We start from the raw sequence: 19,911 nt of genomic DNA, 5'->3' as shown, positions 1-19,911 counted from the left end.
TTGATCTTCAAATCGCTAGAACGATCAAGTGGAGGGAAGAACAAGAAAAAAAAATTTGAAATTTCAAAATTTGGTCAAGGTACTCGACCGTGTACAGTCGAGTGTGGGGTCGAGTGACAGCAAAAAGCAGGTCAAAGATTCCCATTTCAAATTTGAATGGTATGGACGCTCCACCCTTGTCTCTTTGTCCCCTTAGCTTCTTTATATAGACCTTGCACGAGATTATACCTCTCACATTCTCTCATTTGCTCAAAACAATTGAATTCAAGTTTTAAAGTCTCTCTCATAGCTTATCTTTTGCTCAAGCTTAGTTCTTTCAAGTTTTTGGGTCACTAACCTATTAACTTTGAGCTTTGAGTCTATTCCCTTCAGTTCTTTTTGAAAAAAATTGTCTTCAAGGATCACTAGGAAGTCTCAACAAACCGCTGCAAACTCCATGGAACGTCATGATGCTAGCCTTGAATCAAGAGGAGAAGCTGGAAGAGCCACTCGACGCCCCACTCGATCATGCACTCGACCGAGTGGCGGTTCGAGCAGCCGGTCGAGCCAGATGCCGTGTCCAAGGAGAGAGAGAGTTGAGGAAGATCCTGAGAGGACTGAAAGTGAGGAGGAAAGGGAGTCAACTCTCAATGAGTTCATGAGGAGACACAAGGCCAAAGGGAAGAGGCCAGCAGTTGAGGTTGAACAAGAGGAGAGTGAGAATGAGAGTGAGGAAGAAAGTGAAAAAGAAGAGATAGAGGATGATGGAGAAGCTGAGTCTTGTGGGTTGTCAAAGAGGCAACTCTATGATGCTTTCATGAGAATGGAGTTCTTAGGGACTAGATATCCACACAAGGAAACCATGGAGAAGCTAGCCATTGGTGAAGATGTGGAGTATCTCTTTGAGAAGAGCAACCTAACTAAGTTTATGGGGCTTTGCATGGAGGGATACAAAGAAGAGAGTTGTGAGTTTCTAGCCACAGTCAAGCTGCATACATATGCAAGGAAGGATGCTGAGTTTGGAGCTGGTCACATTGCTTTCACAATCAAAGGGAAAAGGTATGAACTTTCAATGAAGAAGATAGCCAATGTGTTTGGTTTTGAGGTTGGGAGCAATAGGAGTTTGATGATTCCAAGAGAAGAGCTCTATGCTGTGTGGGAAACCATTGGGGACAACAAATACTACTCATCCTCCAATTCCAAGAGTTCAAGGATAAGGAGCCCAGTCCTAAGGTACTTCCACAAAGCTCTTGCCAACACCTTCTTTGCTAGGAAGGAAACTGGGAATATTAATGAGGGGGAGCTAAAGATGATTGATTTGGCTCTCAATGGAGTCATCTTCCAAGCAAGAAATGGCACCATCATTCTTGGGAGCACTGTGGAGACTGACCTAGCAATGGTGCTCATTGATCACATGATTTACTTGAGAAGTTGGGTAGGCAAGTTGGAGAATAAAGGATCAAGAGGAGCACTAACCATTGGAGGCATCATTACTCCAATCCTTCAAGCTGCTAAGGTTCCACTTAGAGGAGAAAGGGTTTCACCAAGATGGATTGACTCTAGCTACCTCACCTCTACTCTCATCCTAGCCAAGGAGATGCATCAAGGGAATCACATTTTCAACTTTGAACTTCCAACACTTGGGAAAAAGCAACTGATTTTGCCTAACCAAGAGCTCACCACCATTCAAGAAGGAGCCAACATTGACTTTTGGCCAGCTGAGGAGCATTTGTTTGATGGGATAGTTCAACTTAGAGTTGATGAAGCTGGAGATGTGCAAATGGCTGATGGGGAGGAGCAATTTTACTTTGAGGATTATGAGCTCAACCCAAGAGATAGTAGAGGAGTGAGGGAGGCTACCAAGAGATTAACCCTTTTGCAAAAATGGAACAAATGGCATGGGAAGAGGTTTGATAAGCTGAAGAAGAAGGTGACCAACATGGCTAAGTCCATCAAGGGCTTAAAGAAGGAGATTGCTGAGTTGAAGAGTGGGAATTCTTCACCTACACCATCAAGCCCTTTGAGGAGGAGTAGCTCAACTAGAGCACTTTCTAGAGTTGCGAACCCTGTGGAACCAGGTAGGGCTTCAATGTATGAGCCAAATCAGAGGAAGAGGAGCTCAAGTACCCGAGAACAACCCTTTTCAAGGTACTCGACCGGGCCACTCGAGCACCCACTCGACCGAGCACCTCCAATGCACTCGGTCGAGTTCCAGCCCAGATCAACCTATGGCTTCCCACCTCCAGCTGCTTATCCAGGATATCAAGGTTACCCTCCCATCCCACCCCAGTACTTCATGGATCCAGCACTCTACCAGCAGTTCTACCAGCAGCAAGGTCAACATTTTGACACTCGTGGTCCAGCTCGACCCCCCCACTCGAGCACGTACTCGACCGAGTCCCGGTCGATTCCCATCGTCGAGCTGCCCCAATCTCCACCTCCAAGTCACCAACAAGACCCCAACTACTCCTATGACAGCATGCAGATGGATGTGGACAACTACTTCCACAATCCCTAAGGTACCACTATCACCTTCCCTTGTAGATATCATTGCATTTGACATTGTGTTTTGTTTTTTGTTTTTCATCTTGAATCCTCAATCAAATTTCTTTCACACAGGGACTGTGTGATTTAAGTTTGGGGGAGGGTTTGAGATAGCATTTGACATTGTGTTTTGTGATTCTTATTTCAAATTTTTAGCATCATCATGTTAATACTTGCATAGCATCTAAGGCATAGAAAAACCCTAAAAATTTGAAAATTTTTGCAAAAATCTTTATAAAAAAAAAGTGTTCATGTAGTTTGCACTGCACATTAGGATCTTGTTTAGCATGTTTCATGTAGGATTGTATAGTACTTGCATTAGGGATCTATGATGAGTATTCCCTTATTAGCTTGTTTATTCACTAGACTAGGATCAATGCCCAAGTTAATAGTACTTTGATGCTAGTTGAGTGGTTAGAATAAGATTGAACCAAGCCTTGAATTCCTACATTGCATTTGGTCTAAATTGAAGCATGTTGAGATTTGAAACCATTTCCTATTTATAAGAACCTAATATTGACTTTCAATTATCAATGTGTGCAATGCTTTAAACTCATGGATACCACATACATATTTGGATCATCTTCTTCCTTTTTACCACTCTTGTTGATCCAAGTAGCTGATTTCCTCATTAAGAATCAGTTCCCCTACCCCTAAACCAAACCTTCTTTCAAGCCATGTTTATTCTTGTGTGTGTGAGGCCTATTTTTGGGATTGAGCTTGGTAGAAAGTGTTAGGTTTGAACTGACAAGAGTAAAGCCTTGTGTAGTTCTAGTTTGCATTTTTCAAACTAGATAGGACTAGGTGGTTCACTTGTTGGGTTTGGGACTTGGCTATTATGAAAAGAAAAGAGGAAAAAGAGAAAGAAAAGGTTAGAGTCTTTAGGAGGGGAATGTGTTTAAGAAAATTTAAAGTCTAGTGAAAGAATGGGAAGAATAAGGTTGTTTAAAGATGGTTCTAGTTAAAGAAAAGAAAGAAAGAAAAGAGAAGTCTAGCAAAATGCTTATATGTCTTAAGAATAAGAAGAAAAGAGAACCATAGCAAATAAGTAAGAATCCCCCATTCCACTAGAAAGATCAAATAAGAAACCTCTCCTAAGACTTTAAAACCAAAAGAGAAAAGGGTGAAAAAGAAGAAAAGAAGTTAAAGGGTAGCACTAGGATCAATTGGGTTTAGATTGATAGGATAAACACTTTGGGTGCCTTTGGGTAGACAAGGTTTTGTTCTTGTATGTGTCTAAGTGTTCTTACCTTTAGCATTCTTCTAAAGCTCAATCCATTTTCATGAGAGAACCTTGATTTTGATAAGCCCTACTCTAAAAAATAGACCATCATTGTCTCAAACCCTTTATTTCCAAGCCAAATGAGTTTAAGCATTGCATAGAATTGATTCATGTTCTTGATTAATGAATGTTAAAGGAATTGGTTGATTTGAATGCATGTGGATGTCTAAGGCTCAAATCAGTAAAGGTTGTGATATGCTTGTCTAAAGTCTTTAAGTATAGCTCATTCAACTTGCATCATAGTACTAGTAACTTGGACATTGATTCTAGATAGTCTATTTGCAAGCTTTAGGAGCTGAGATCCCACTTTCAAACCTCACCTACCTTCTTTTGTGTTGATTATTTGCTTGAGGGTGTTGATGTCTATTTGCAAGCAAAGACTAAGTTTGGGGGTGTTGATGTTCATATATTTTACCTTGTTTTCCCTTAGTTTATTCACAACTTTTGCATCTTTTGCTATCCATTTAGGCCATTATTGTGTAGCTTTAGGACTAATCATGCATTAGAGTATAGTTGCATTGCATTTGCATCGTTTCATGCATAAACAGGTGATTTTGGAGCTTAAGGAGCATGGAAGCAATGCTGAGGAGAAGTGAAGCAATCCTGAGGAGAAAACAAGAAAGTTAATGCTGTAGAATCAAGGTCCGGAGTCCAACTCAACCGCACACTCGACCACCACTCGACCGTGTGCTGAGGAGGACTCGACCGAGTGGAGAATGCACGAGAGAAGCCAGCTCGACCAGCCACTCGACCGAGCACTGGTCGAGTTGACCGAGCCGTTGACTGCTTTGACTTTTTGTATTTTTAGGGCTTCCACCTCATCTCCTATATAAAGCCCTTGTACCTGCAGCCACCAAAGAGTCCAGCTTTTTAGAGAGTCTAAAACCTAGTTTTTACCTTTTTAGATTTTATTCCTTTTGCACTTTTTTTTATTTTAGATTTTGTACTTGTTTAAGAAAGAAAGACTAGATTCTTGTATTTTGTTTGTTTCATAACTTTCAAAATATTAAGATTTCGAGTTTTATTTCTTCATCAATATTGTAGATCTCTGTTTCATCTTTCTAATGATGCAAGTTTCAATATTTTCTGGGTTTTTGACTTATTTCACCATGTGTTCTTGTGAGTAGTTTGCTTAGGACCTTGAGGATGGGTTAGGTTGGGTTGATCTTGTGGTTTGTTTGATTTGGTCAAGCTTGATTGTTGTAGATCTCTTCTAGGCTAGATGATCTTAATGCTGATCCTATATCTGAGAAGGTAGGGTTTGATTTCAAGCATCTTAGCATCACACCAATGTCTAAGGAGCATAGATAAGGCTAGATCTAGAGCTTACCATTAGGCTTGCTAAGAGATTAGAAGTCTTGTTTGGTTTGAGATGTATTGCTTAATGCCTGCTTGTGTAGATTCTTTACTTTGTGAGAACAAGTCTAGAAATGCATAGGTTTGATTGTTTCTTGCCATGAGAGTGGATTAAACATGTCTTAGAATAGTATGTCTAGAGATCAGCTCAAAGTTTGCTTGAGATTTGTTGACCAAGTTAGATAACCACAATGATTAGCTCAGCCCATGAATCCCTCCTCAAGGCCTTCTTTGTTTATTGAAATCTTAGTCTAAATATCATTGCTTGCTTGTTGTTTGATTAGTTTTAGCATTGCTCTGTTTTTCTTGTGTTGCTCTGTTTTCACGTTTAAGTCTAGCTCGACCACGTACTCGACCTACACTCGGTCGAGTGCTGCTCGAGTTCATCCCCAGAACTTGTGTTTTTGATTTGTGATTGTCTTGTTTCATTCCTGTTTCATTTCCATTGCATTCACGTAGTTTCCTGTTCATTACTTGTCTTGCATTAGTTCATTAGCATAGTTTCTATCTCTGTTCTAGTTTCATTATAGCTTTAATTTGTCTGTTCTGTTTGCATTTAGTATCTTGTTCTAGTTGTTTTTACTTTCTGCATTTCATATCTCATTATAGGATTGTTAGTGACAAACAATCTTTACATTTGGCTTGACTTAGACTCATATGCACATCTTAATTATTCACAATCACTCAGATAGGATTGACACCTCTTATACTGCAATTGCATAAGGGGAATTGAAACACCCTGACTTCTATTCATTCCATACATCATCATTCCATACATCATTCATTCACCACACCACAAAGAAAGTCAGTTTCACCGGGCCACACACCAAACCGGTCCAAGCATCTTGGAGAATCTTTTCCCAATTGAAGTTCTGACCAAGCACAAAGAGAAGGGTTAATTAATCATCATCAAATTAACCCTAGGGAGTCGAATGGTTCAAGAGGGATCAAGCATCATCAAGTCAAATCACCTCATTGTTGGATATGACCGTTGCACTCTTTTTCCCTTGTCTAGGGTTTTTCCCACTGGGTTTACCTAGAAAGGTTTTTAATGAGACAACACCAAGTCATCAAGAAATCACTTACCATCCATCTGATTCAAAGATGACACAAAAAGTCATAGCTGAAGTACTTGTTGGACTACTCGCTGGAGATGCTGAACTACTCGCTGACAGACATGCTGAACTACTCATAAATGAATCAGACATCATTGCAAGCTATGAAGAGTTTCGGCCTTTTGACACTTGGACCAGCCCTAGAGGAAGCCCACACACCTATTTGATTCACCACAAGTCCCCAGCCCATGGAGAACAACTCAAGAGAAGACCCAAGTCCAAACCACCCTTTGAATCATGTCCGTTGATCTACTTGGAGCAAGATAAGGAAACTTCCATTTGCCTTCACTTGGACGTGCCTCAAATCTACATATGGGACCCAGGAGAGCCTCCACATCCACTAGAGAATATTTGGAGGATATTCACACGCAATAATAGCTACTGGATCAGGCGGATTCAATTCTATTATTACTTGCCTTTCTCGGACCTGATTGTCATCAATGCACAACAACTACTTCCTATTCTATTTTGTGCATATTCGAGTTTCCTCAAGTGCCCAAGAAGCTTCCAAGACGTCACCACTTCCTCCCCAAGTTAACGAGATACAAGGCACACCTCACTTGCCTTACTTGGACTGATTCTACACTTAATGGTCCAACATCATATTTTCATTAATTATTGTGATTTGTGTATTCTTTCTAACTCTAGAACGTGTGTAATCATCCTATATATGCTGATCATTAGTCTCATTGTAAAGCACCCTTGATCATTTTAAAGTAATAGAAACATTTTCTTCTTTACAAAGTTTGAGTCTTTGTATTGCTTTGTTCTTTAGTTCTTTGTGAGCGATTCACTTAGTGCTTCAGAATCCTGCAGATTAAGTTTGTTGAGTGATTCAACATCCTTCATTCATTCATTGATCGAGCGAGTCGATTATCCCACCGATTGAGCGAGTCAATCACCCATCTATCCATCGTACCACCCCTTTATTCACGAGAGAGTGCTTCAGAGCCAGCTCGTGAATTCCACCTTCCGCAAGATAAGCTTGGAATCTCTTGATCCTTGTGTGATCTTAAGTTGGAGTGATTCCAATCTTATATGATGCGGTCATCACATATGCTGAACAAGTAGCTGAACTACTTCAAGACGGATTTCCTGAACTACTCTATGACGAGCCAAACAAGGAAATATTGATTGCTAATGCAGATATCTTGCTAGAAATCCTAGATCCACCATTTATTCCTCATCATCACCATTGATTATGATTTCTCCATTATGGTGATTGATTTGTAATTATTTTAGACATATTTGTAATTAATTTAGATTATACCATGTAAGAGCTATAAAAAGGTTCATTTGTTTCATTGTAAAGAGATAGAAGATTTTTGGAAAATAAAAGAGAGAGTTTTCTCACTTTGAAGCTTAGGCTTTGTTTTTGTTTATCTAAGTTAGGTGGATTCCTTTACTTAGTAAACGTTTATTTTTATGTCTTTTTGAGCGAGTCATCAAGGCATAGAGCTTGTGCATTATCAGAGTCTTATCACAACTCTGTGGTGCACTTCATTCCACCATCACACCCCTCATTTGATCCCACACGAGAGAAGCGACCGCCAGCATGTCAGATCTCCATCTTCGACCATCATTTCTTCACAAGAGAGAAGCGACCGCCAACTTGTGAAGCCGCCATATCTATCCCCATACGGGTCTCACCACCGAGTCTTGTATCAACCAGTAAGCTAATAATTTTATTCATGATTTGTTAATCATAAAACTTGTAATTTTTTGATTTGGATTAAATTTGTAGATGATTTGAAAGTTTTAATTCAATTTGTGTTTATACTTGAAGCCCTTGTGTTCCTTAGACATCATCCTCTTAGGTTTTAGTTTCCTTCATAAAAAACCCAATTTATTAAATTCATTGAATTTGTTAGATTTCTTGGATGATGTTGGTGTTGGTCGAGAGAAAAAGCAAGAAAGAGATAAAGAGGGACAATGATAAAATTGTAAAAAAAATGTCTAACCTTATAAGAATGGATAAAAGTTCCTAATTTGTAATATTTAGCTCAACAAATTCATATTTCTATGAGAATACCTTGAAAAAATGGAGCCCTCAAGTGTCTATCTAGTTAAATAGTGTTTTGAAGTCTTATTACCGGAGATTGTGACATCGATACAATATAATCTCTTAGATTATGTTTCTAACCAATGCTAGCTGCCTCTACACTGACAACCTAAAGTGCAACTTTTTATAATGTAACTTTTCTTTTTCAAAGGGGATTTCCAAAGAAAAATTTTTCTTCCAAAATATATTGACTAAATTAGAGTTTATTTTAGTGAGTTTTACTTCAGCCATACTCTATTCAGACTCTAAAATCGATATCTCTATTTTTATCTCTCTAAGAAAAAAAATAGATATCTCTATTTTATCTCTCTACTTAGAGATCTTTATTTTCAGTTTAATACCTTCAATACAAAAAAAATGTGTATGTATTATCAGAAATACTTAGTGAAGCGATCATCCCATCTACAAGCTATACAGACAAGCAATTAATATCATAACAATAAACATGACAACCAAACCAGGATAATTAAGAAACAAAGCACGTTCACAGGTTACCGACACCTACCTTTGGTGTTGTTTGTTACCACTCTACAACCTCCCTCAGTTTTGTGATGGTGTTGCTCGACACCCTCCTATGGTGTTGTTTGACACCGACACCTACTCCTTCGCGAATACAGATTGGTGTCAGACGACACTGAACCCTACAATGCAATTACTTTTGATGCTCGTCTCCCTCGACGAAAGATCCTCCACAATTTTGTTTTTTTGTTGAACAAGCAACCACATCACGTTAGGGGTGGGTGTTGGGTACCCTTTCGGGTTTCGGATCGGGTATTTTGGGTTTTCGGGTTTAGAGATATAAAACCCGTTCGGATATTTTTCGATTTCGGGTCGGGTTCGGGTAAACGACCATCGGGTATGGATAGTTTCGGGTTATATCCAAAACCACGAAATATATTTTCAGTTCAGATGGGATTTGATAGTTTTTCAATCCAAATTCAGAAAAAGATAAAAAAACAATTCAAATTAATCAAAATGATTAATTATAATCATCAAAAAATAAATAACCTTATCAAATCGAATTGAATTTATGAAAAGAAAAAACGACAATTCTAAACACCAAAACACCAAATTCACAAATCAATAGTTCTTGACTTCCTAAAACATCAAATTTTAAAGTTAGAATCATATAATCTATCTAAACTAACATATGAAAGGCACAACTAATTTATCTTGTAATAGTGATTATAAAATTGCTTATAAAACTTGTAAATTGACTCAATCTATTGTTAGATATATATAACTTTGGATGGTTTCAGATATTTGTTCGGGTGTTTGGATATACCCAATCGGGTTCGGGTACCCGATTCATTTACTAAAAGCATCCAATGGGATATTTTTAAAGTTTAGGTTTGGGTACGAATCGGGTATTTTAAATCGGGTTCAGGTTCGGATATTTGTCCAACCCTACATCATATCACACAAATACAAACAACCACAACAAAGCCACACAAATCAAGGAAAACAATCTTTACATCACAAACAAAAATCAAAACAGTCTTAATGCTTATATAAGCCATGGTCACACAATCATCACGAAGAAGGAGACAAAAGGAAAAAAGAAAAGGTTTTGTGAACCCATAGCCAAATATAATATGGATGTATGTCTATTTAGATAGTATCTTAACGCCTTACAAAAAATTACTTTAATTGTTTTAGTTTTTTTCATAATTGAATCTCTGAATATAAATTTAAGAAATAGTAATAAAATTTTTAAATATCATTAATTTAGTGATACATAGGTAAAACATCATTTATTTTGTTAACACTATCAGTACTAGGACTCAGAAAAAAATAAATAAAATTTAAAATTTAAAATTATACATTATGAAATCATTTGAATGTAATAAAATATTTTAAATACATAAACGTTAAACATAAACTGTTACTAAAAACACAACCATCAAAATGAAAACTTATAACAAAAAATATTATGTAGAATAGATGCAACTTTACAAAAAAATATTGTTTTAAAGTATTATAAATATAAGTTTTTTTATGAAGAATTATGGTAAAGCTACAATTAAAAATCATTATGACAAAGTGATCCTAACTGAGAATATTGAACTAATGGTTGTAATGAGTAATATAATTTTATATTAAATAATTATAATTAAAAACAAAATAATATAAATTTTAAATATTAAAATAATTTTTAAAGAAAAGTTACGATGAATAGACGCAATGCAACTATAAATTCTATATTAAGTTTTACTAAATTTCTATATTGCTTAATTATTTCTAAAATTTTAGTTAGATTATAAAATAACATTGAATATTAGATATTAATATTCAAATTATTTAGATTAAACATAAAACGGAAAACTTGTTTCAACGAACAATGGTTTGTTAGTTATTGATGAAAAGATAAATATATAGAAATTTCAAAAGATATGACTATTTAAATAGACACACCTATTAGAACGAGAAGTTGTGATGAAAAAATATGAATAAAATATAGTGAAAAGACAAAACTGTAAAATGAAGAGATACAACTGTTTGAGTTTAAGAAAAAGGAATAAAAACAGTTTTCTTACAAAAAAATATACTAAGCAAAGTCGCAACTGTTGTTCGTATTTACTCAGATTGTTATTCTTATTTTTAAATATTAAACTATTTTTTAAACAAAAAGTTACGGTAAAAATAGTGGCAACTATAAATTCTATATTAAGTTGTATTAAATTTCTCTACTGCTATAATCATTTCTAAAATTTTAGTTAGATTATAGAATAACGTTGAATATTAGATATTAATATTTAATTATTTAGATTCAACATAAAATAGAAAATTTGTTTCAACGAACTTGTTAGTTACTGATGAAGAGACAAATATAAAGAGAGTTCAAAAGACATGACTATTTAAATAGACACATCTATTAGACCAAAAAGTTGTAATGAAAATATATAAATAAAATATAGTGAAAAGACAGAACTTTACAATGAACAAATACAATCGTTTGAATTAAAAAAAAAAATTTAAAAAGTGCTACGAAAAATCGCAAATGTTGTGTTTGCACTTGATTTCACCTAATAACCCATATAAACTGCTTTTAAATAGAAGACATCTTTATTACCATATTAGGAAGTCAAATTAACAAACTCACTATATAATACATCTAACTCTTGAAAGAAAAATCTCAAGTTATTTTCATGAATTTTATATATTTAAAATTAACTAAAAGTTGTAAATTAAATTCGTCATTCCAAAAATCTTTTGTTAAATCAAGAATTGAAGGAATATTTTTACTTTTAAAAGAATGAATGCCAGAGAATAATTTAGAAAGGTGTAAATACTGTTGATATTGAAATTTTATATTATTTTGTGTCATGGCAAAAAAATAAAAACAGTTCAAAAAGACAAATATATCTAGATTTCAAAAGATATGTATATTCGAATAAACACAACTTTACAATGAACAGTTGCAAATTTACCAAAAAAATCGTTATAATGAACAGTCACAACTTTTTGTAAAACACACAATTTATTTTTTCTACAGATTTTTTAAAAAAAATATCCAAAAGGTACGGTTGCAAAAACATAACTTTGGTAGCATTTATTTGGATTGCTATTATATATAGACATTAAATTTTTATATTTAAAATTAACTAAAAGTTGTAAAGTAGATTCATCATTCCAAAAAACTTTTGTTCAATCAAGAATTGGAAGAGTTTCTTTACTTTTAAAAAAATGAATGCTAGATAATAACTTAGAAAGCTGTAAAAAATGTTGATATTACAATTTATATTATTTTGTGTCATGGCAAAAAAAATGAAAATAGTTCAAACATATAGATTTCAAAAGATACGAATATTCAAATAAACACAACTTTACAATGAACAGTTGCAACTTTACAAAAAAACCATTACAATGAACAATCGCAACTTTTTGTAAAAGACACAATTTAAATTTTTACACTTTTTTTTAAAATTATCCAATACGTAAGATTTAAAAAATACAACTTTTGGTGGCATTTATTCGGATTAGGTTTAAATATATTGAAAAGTCAAATCTAAAAACTCACTATGTAATCCATCTAACTCTTGGAAAAAACATTTTAGGTATTTTTATTAAACTTTTATATTTAAAATTAACTAAAAGATGTAAATTAGATTCATCATTCCAAAAAACTTATGTTAAACCAAGAATTAGAGGAACTTCTTGACTTTTAAAAGAATGAATGCTAAAAAATAATTTAGAAAAATGTATAAACCATTGAGATTGAAATTTTAGTTGACTTTGTGTCATGGCAAAAAAAATGAAAACAGTTCGAACAGACCAATATATATATATATATATATATATTTCAAAAGATATGAATGTTCCAATCGACACAACTTCACAGTGAACAATTGAAACTTTTCATAAATAACCAGTTTAATGATCCATCACGACTTTTCAGAAAATATCTAAAATGTACGATTGAAAATACACAACTGTTAGTCGCATTTATTCAGATTGTTATAATTATATAGGTTAATGATCCAAGCCATCTTTTTCTCTTTTTTTTTCAAATAAACGCTTTTAATACCCTAAATCAATTTATAGACTCTAGTTTTTTTTTCTTCTTAGACAATTAACAATGGTTTTAAGATTCAACACCCTCCACATCATATCTCTCTCTTCCACATCCTCTTCTCTTTCTTCCACCTAATTATTCAACATCCACTAAAATTTTACATCCTGCAATGGTTTGTTTAATAAAATTCAACATCCTACCCCACCCATTTTTGTTTCATTATTGTTTGTATCCATTTTTTCAGAGAAGACTGAAAAAGATAAAACCAAGAATTTATGAGAGGTAAATAGAAAATTATCATGAAGAAGATGATTTTTGTTCAGTGTCCGAATCTAATGAAACAAGTCTCTATTTATATAATATGAAAATGATGAATTTTGGTATAATTTTTTATTTTTAAAAAAAGTAATATCATAACAATAATTATCTTCAATAATGTAGATGTGAAAAAAACAACAAATACACTCCATTATTTTCAGATGTATCTATCTATATGTTGTTGGGCAGATTTTTTTTGGTCCTGTAAACACATGACACATGTAAAGATTGCACCTTTTTTTTTTCAACCTGTTGAAATGATTCAACACTTGTGAACCCACCTCATTATTTTCCATTTCTCAACACCCCCATTGTATCAGTTAAGCAGTTGAATTTTATTTTCAACAACCCCATTGTAAACAGTCTTAATGACAAACCAACTAACTCTTTCATTAATTGAAAAGTTACAAAGAGTTTTTGACTTTGAGTTTTATATACAGTATACTCAACAGATGAGAGTATAAGAGGTGACTTTATCTCTTAATTACAATTGATCAACAAAAGAATAGATGTAAATGATGCTCATTTTCCCAAATTAACGTTAAATGTTTCCAAATAAATAAATAAATATATATATATAATACTAATAGCTTAATGTTTTCATTGGTTTCACGCATTTATTCGGATTGCTATTATATGTAGACATGAAATTTTTATATTTAAAATTAACTAAAAGTTGTAAATTAGATTCATCATTCCAAAAATCTTTTGTTAAAACAAGAATTGGAAGAGTTTCTTTACTTTTAAAAGAATGAATGCTAGAGAATAATTTAGAAAGCTGTAAAAACTGTTAATATTAAAATTTTATATTATTTTGTGTTATGGCAAAAAAAATGAAAACAGTTCAAACATAAAGATTTCAAAAGATACGAATATTCGAATAAACACAACTCTACAATGAACAGTTGAAACTTTACAAAAAAACCATTACAATGAACAATTGCAACTTTTTGTAAAACATACAATTTAAATTTTTTACAGATTTTTTTAAAAAATTATCCAAAAGGTAGATTGAAAAAACACAACTTTTGGTGGCATTTATTCGGATCAGGTTTAAATATATTGAACAGTCAAATCCAAAAACTCACTATGTAATCCATCTAACTCTTGGAAAAATACTCAAGGTATTTTCATAAAACTTTTATATTTAAAATTAACTAAAAGATGTAAATTAGATTCATCATTCCAAATAACTTTTGTTAAATCAAGAATTAAAGGAATTTCTTGACTTTTAAAAGAATGAATGTGAAACAACCTGACCCTTTTTTTTAATTAATAAATAATAAATATATAAATATAATATAATAATTACATCTAAGCTAGTGGTCCCATACCCACTAGCCACCTAACCACGATCACACCAAACAGCGGAAATAATAAAACCAATAAATAACCAATAAACCAATAACCAATATCAAATAAATCGTAATAATTTCAAAACCATAAACTAAAGATCCAATCAACACAAACCAGAAAACCAACAATCCTAAACAACATTCTAGGATCCAACTCTAGCAATCTAACAAAAGCCAGACAACAACCAAGAGAGCCACTAGAACATCCTCCTCTTTATTGCCATGATCCCACAGTCACACTTTGCCTCTACCTGCACCACAAATACAATGAGGTGCGTGAGTATTACCAGATACACCCAGTGAGGCGATCCTCCCATCTACGAGCTATACACATAAGCAAATCAAGAGTACAACTCCAAATAAAATATAACAAACCAACCATCAAACAAAACAACAAATAACACTTTCACCACACCTACACATCATCACACAAAACAAGTCATACAACCCAATCGCTTAGATAAGCTCATGGTCACGCACTCACCTTAACAAGTGATTCACGAAAATAACAACAACCAAATGAGAGGCTCTCCAATATCCAAGAACAACCAAACTCGCTCCTACAACCAATCATAACAATAAACAAACATTGAAAACAAACTGCCAGAAAAATCAGAAAAGAACAATCTCACAAGTGAAACCACGAAATCAAAACGAACCGTTAACTGTCTAATCCCTCCGGTGAAAAGCAAGGTCTATACGTCCCAAAGCTTCCCACAAAATTTTAGTACGATCAGAGCTTAGATGAAACCGCAATCGTTCCCATAACACCCGCTGGTCTCAATCCGCGACTGAGACAAAACGCCCCATGAAACTGTCAATATCTCCTAGAATATTAACTCAAATTCACTTCTGTAAAAAGGAGAGTGTACGCCTACCAAAAATCAATACCTTTCGAAACGTTTTGAGTAATCGGATCTTCCTTCTCCCAAACCCTGACAGTTCTGTTTTTCTCATTACTTTAAAGAAAAAGCTTCATCCCTTCTCTTCCTCCTTTACACTAAACAACCAAGAGTTCTCTCCCTTTCTCTCCCTCTCTCTCTCATAACAATGTCAACAATAGCAAAAACAGGAGAGGAGGCGTGAATTTGAGAAAGAGATTAGGGTTTTTGGTTTAATTAGATTAAACGAGGATTTAATTAAACCAAAATTAATTAAATTCCACTCTTTTGGTTTACTCAACATATCTCAAATTCTATTCCCGGAACACAGATGTTACAATTCTCCCCCACCAACATAGATTCGTCCTCAAATCTCGAATAATCGTCCGCCAAGAACTACAGTGCAACCGTCTTCACGGCCCACACTTTCTCCAACCGACCTACGAAGGTTACCTCTAGGCGATAGACTCACGCTCCAGGCATCACGCTCCAGGCGATAGACTTTTGAACTCTTAGGCCTAAACCTTGAGTTTTTATTGGCTCCTCATCAGGCCTAAGCCTGCATGCCATAATGTTGGCTCCTCATCGGTCCTAAGCCCGCATGCCATAATATATAAGGAAAATCCAATACTCATCTCTCGGGTTGCCACCCTACAGCACGCTCCCGGATCGTCATCCGAAGTCGATATACTAACCATACTCCCAAGCCACAGAGTCTCAGAATATGGCAGTACTAGGAGAACCTAAGTCCCCCCAGAGTCGCGAGCAAACAATTCTGAACACGTCTGAGTCCTATCCCTATCCAGGCTTCCTTCCTGTGGCTCACGTAAGACATCACAATGTCCTACCAACCACAGATCCACTCACTAGGATAGCTCATGACCACACATGGATCATCTCACTGCCACTAGGGCCGTCACAAAGGCCTAACAAAAGTCCTAAACAGGACCGCCACCAAGACCAAACAAATGTCCTAAACAGGACCGCAACCAAGACCAAACAAATGTCCTAAACAGGACCGTCACATCTGTCCTGAAGGACCGTCACAAAGAACATCTGTCCCGAAGGACCGTCACAAAGACCATCTGTCCCGAAGGACCGTCACAAAGACCATTTGTCCCGTAGGACCATCACAAAAGACCATCTGTCCCAAAGGACCGCCTAAACCGGCACTCTGGCTAAACAGCCCGCCACAAAGGCCACACATCTGGCTAAACAGCCCGCCACAAAACCCACACAATTGGCTAAACAGCCCGCCACAAAGGCCACACACGGCTAAACAGCCCGCCACAAAGGCCACACAATATCTCAAAACACCGCCACACACGGGCACAATGACTCAAAAATCCGCCACTAAGGCCACACAAGCCCCTCCAATGCTCAGAACCACTAAAATGGGCAAATTCTAACTCACATAAAACTTTCCATTTTTCGCACTTTCCCCTTTTGGAAACTTTCCACTTTTGGAAACTTCTATTTCAGGAAACTTTCCTCCAAAAACCCCACCTCACGGAAACTTTGTGCTCCGAGCACCACCTCATCTTGTTACTTAGTCGCACAACCAACCACTCCAAGCAACCAAGTAAACAAGAGAGATGAGCTGGAATACTCCATTCCCGCTCTAGCCACGGATTTATAGATGGGACAAGGCTAGACAAGCTCAAGTCGCGGCTTGCTTCTCGAACCACTTCTTAAACCTTGCCTTCATCCTCGCCTCTGGCTCTCCAGTCTGCTCCTCAACACCATCACAATCCCAAAAGACTCTCATCAAAGGAATCTTCTTCTTCCGAAGTTCCTTGATCCTCCTCTCGAGAACCCTCACTGGTCTCGCCCCAAAAGTCATGTTAGGCTGAAGATCCTCAGGAATTTAGCTAACAAATAATCATCCTCACGGAGGCACTTCCGCAACATAGACACATGGAAAACCTTATGGAAAGCACACATAAACTCATGTAACTCCAGTCTATATGCCACTGGTCCAACCCGCTCAATCACTCTGAACGGACCCATATACCTCAGACTCAACTTAGTCTCAGTCAATGACCTGTTCGGACCCTGCAACATGGCCATCTTGAAGTACACTCTATCTCCTACCTGAAACTCAAGATCTCTCCTCCTCCTATCGGCATAACTCCTCTGCCGATCATGTGCTTCCTTCATGTTCAGCTTGAGAACCCGAATCTTCTCTGAGGCCTCCTGAACAAAAGCTGCCCCGTAAATGCTCTTCTCCCCCACCTGAGTCCAGCATAACGGTGTACGACACGACCTCCCATACAAAGCCTCATAAGGAGTCATCCTAATACTCGCCTGGTAGCTGTTGTTGTAATCAAACTCTACCAAGCTCAAGCGATCTGCCCAATGGCCTCCCCAATCCAACACACACATCCTCAGCAAATCCTCCAGCGTCTGGATCGTCCTCTCCGACTGTCCATCTGTCTGGGGATGATAAGCTGTACTCATATGCACATTAGTGCCCATCTCTGCTTGAAACGCTCTCCAGAACACCAAAGTGAACTTAGAATCCCTATCAAACACAATGTTCGTTGGCACCCCATGCAACCTGAATATCTCCCTCACATATTTCTTAGCCAAGACCGCTGCTCCATTAGTCTTCTTAATGGCCAGAAAATGTGCTGACTTAGTCAACCGGTCCACAATGACCCAAATAGCATCGAACGTCCTGGACACTGGCAGACCCACCACGAAGTCTATAGTAATCATATCCCACTTCTACTCTGGAATGGGAAAACTCTTCAGCAATCCACCGGGTACCTGATGCTCAGCCTTCACTAGCTGACACACATCGCACCTCGCAATCCAACTAGCCACGTCCTTCTTCATCCCTACCCAGTGATAGTACCTCTTGAGATCACGGTACTTCTTAGTCGCTCATGGATGAATAGAAAACTTCCTCGCATGAGCCTCTCTCAGGATCTCCTGTNCATGTTCAGCTTGAGAACCCGAATCTTCTCTGAGGCCTCCTGAACAAAAGCTGCCCCGTAAATGCTCTTCTCCCCCACCTGAGTCCAGCATAACGGTGTACGACACGACCTCCCATACAAAGCCTCATAAGGAGTCATCCTAATACTCGCCTGGTAGCTGTTGTTGTAATCAAACTCTACCAAGCTCAAGCGATCTGCCCAATGGCCTCCCCAATCCAACACACACATCCTCAGCAAATCCTCCAGCGTCTGGATCGTCCTCTCCGACTGTCCATCTGTCTGGGGATGATAAGCTGTACTCATATGCACATTAGTGCCCATCTCTGCTTGAAACGCTCTCCAGAACACCAAAGTGAACTTAGAATCCCTATCAAACACAATGTTCGTTGGCACCCCATGCAACCTGAATATCTCCCTCACATATTTCTTAGCCAAGACCGCTGCTCCATTAGTCTTCTTAATGGCCAGAAAATGTGCTGACTTAGTCAACCGGTCCACAATGACCCAAATAGCATCGAACGTCCTGGACACTGGCAGACCCACCACGAAGTCTATAGTAATCATATCCCACTTCTACTCTGGAATGGGAAAACTCTTCAGCAATCCACCGGGTACCTGATGCTCAGCCTTCACTAGCTGACACACATCGCACCTCGCAATCCAACTAGCCACGTCCTTCTTCATCCCTACCCAGTGATAGTACCTCTTGAGATCACGGTACTTCTTAGTCGCTCATGGATGAATAGAAAACTTCCTCGCATGAGCCTCTCTCAGGATCTCCTGTCTCCACTCCTCATCCTTAGGCACACAAATCCGCCCATGCACCAAAATAGTACCATTAGCCGAAACCTGATACTCTGAATCAACATCCTTTGAGGCATTCACCAGCCCCAAATCCTTCTCCTGAGCCAACCGCACCCTGCTCAACAAATCTGCTCTATCAACTGCCTCCAAATCCAACGGTTCCTGAGACACAACACACAAACTCAACGCACCGATCTCTCCTACCAGAGACTCCATCTCCTGCTCCTGAGCTGAAGCTACCCTCTTCCGACTCAGAGCATCTGCAACCAAGTTAGCCTTACCAGGATGATAGGCTATCTCCAAATCATAGGCTGCCACAAGTTTCATCCACCGCCTCTGCCTCAAATTCAGCTCGGGCTGAGTGAATATATACTTCAGGCTCTTATGATCTGTAAACACCTGTACTTTTGCTCCATAAAGATAAGATCTCCAATCTTCAGGGCAAAAACTACAGCACCCATCTACAAGTCATGAGTAGGATAGTTGTCCTCATGCTTCCGCAACTGCCGGGAAGCATAGGCAATCACCTTCCCATGCTGCATCAACACACACCCCAAACCAACTCTGGATGCATCTGTATACACCACATAGGGTTCTCCCTGCTCAGGCAAAGCAACTCTGGAGCGGTAGTCAACATCTCTTTCAGGCTTGCAAAGCCTTCCTCACACTCTTGTGACCAAACAAAAGGGACATCCTTCCATGTCAACTTAGTCATTGGACGTGCTCTGCTCGCAAACCCCTGCACGAACCTCCTGTA

Source organism: Camelina sativa, chromosome 11, assembly GCF_000633955.1.
Source record: "Camelina sativa cultivar DH55 chromosome 11, Cs, whole genome shotgun sequence".
In the NCBI taxonomy this organism is placed as follows: Eukaryota; Viridiplantae; Streptophyta; class Magnoliopsida; order Brassicales; family Brassicaceae; genus Camelina; species Camelina sativa.
Note: the sequence above shows the minus strand (reverse complement) of the source record.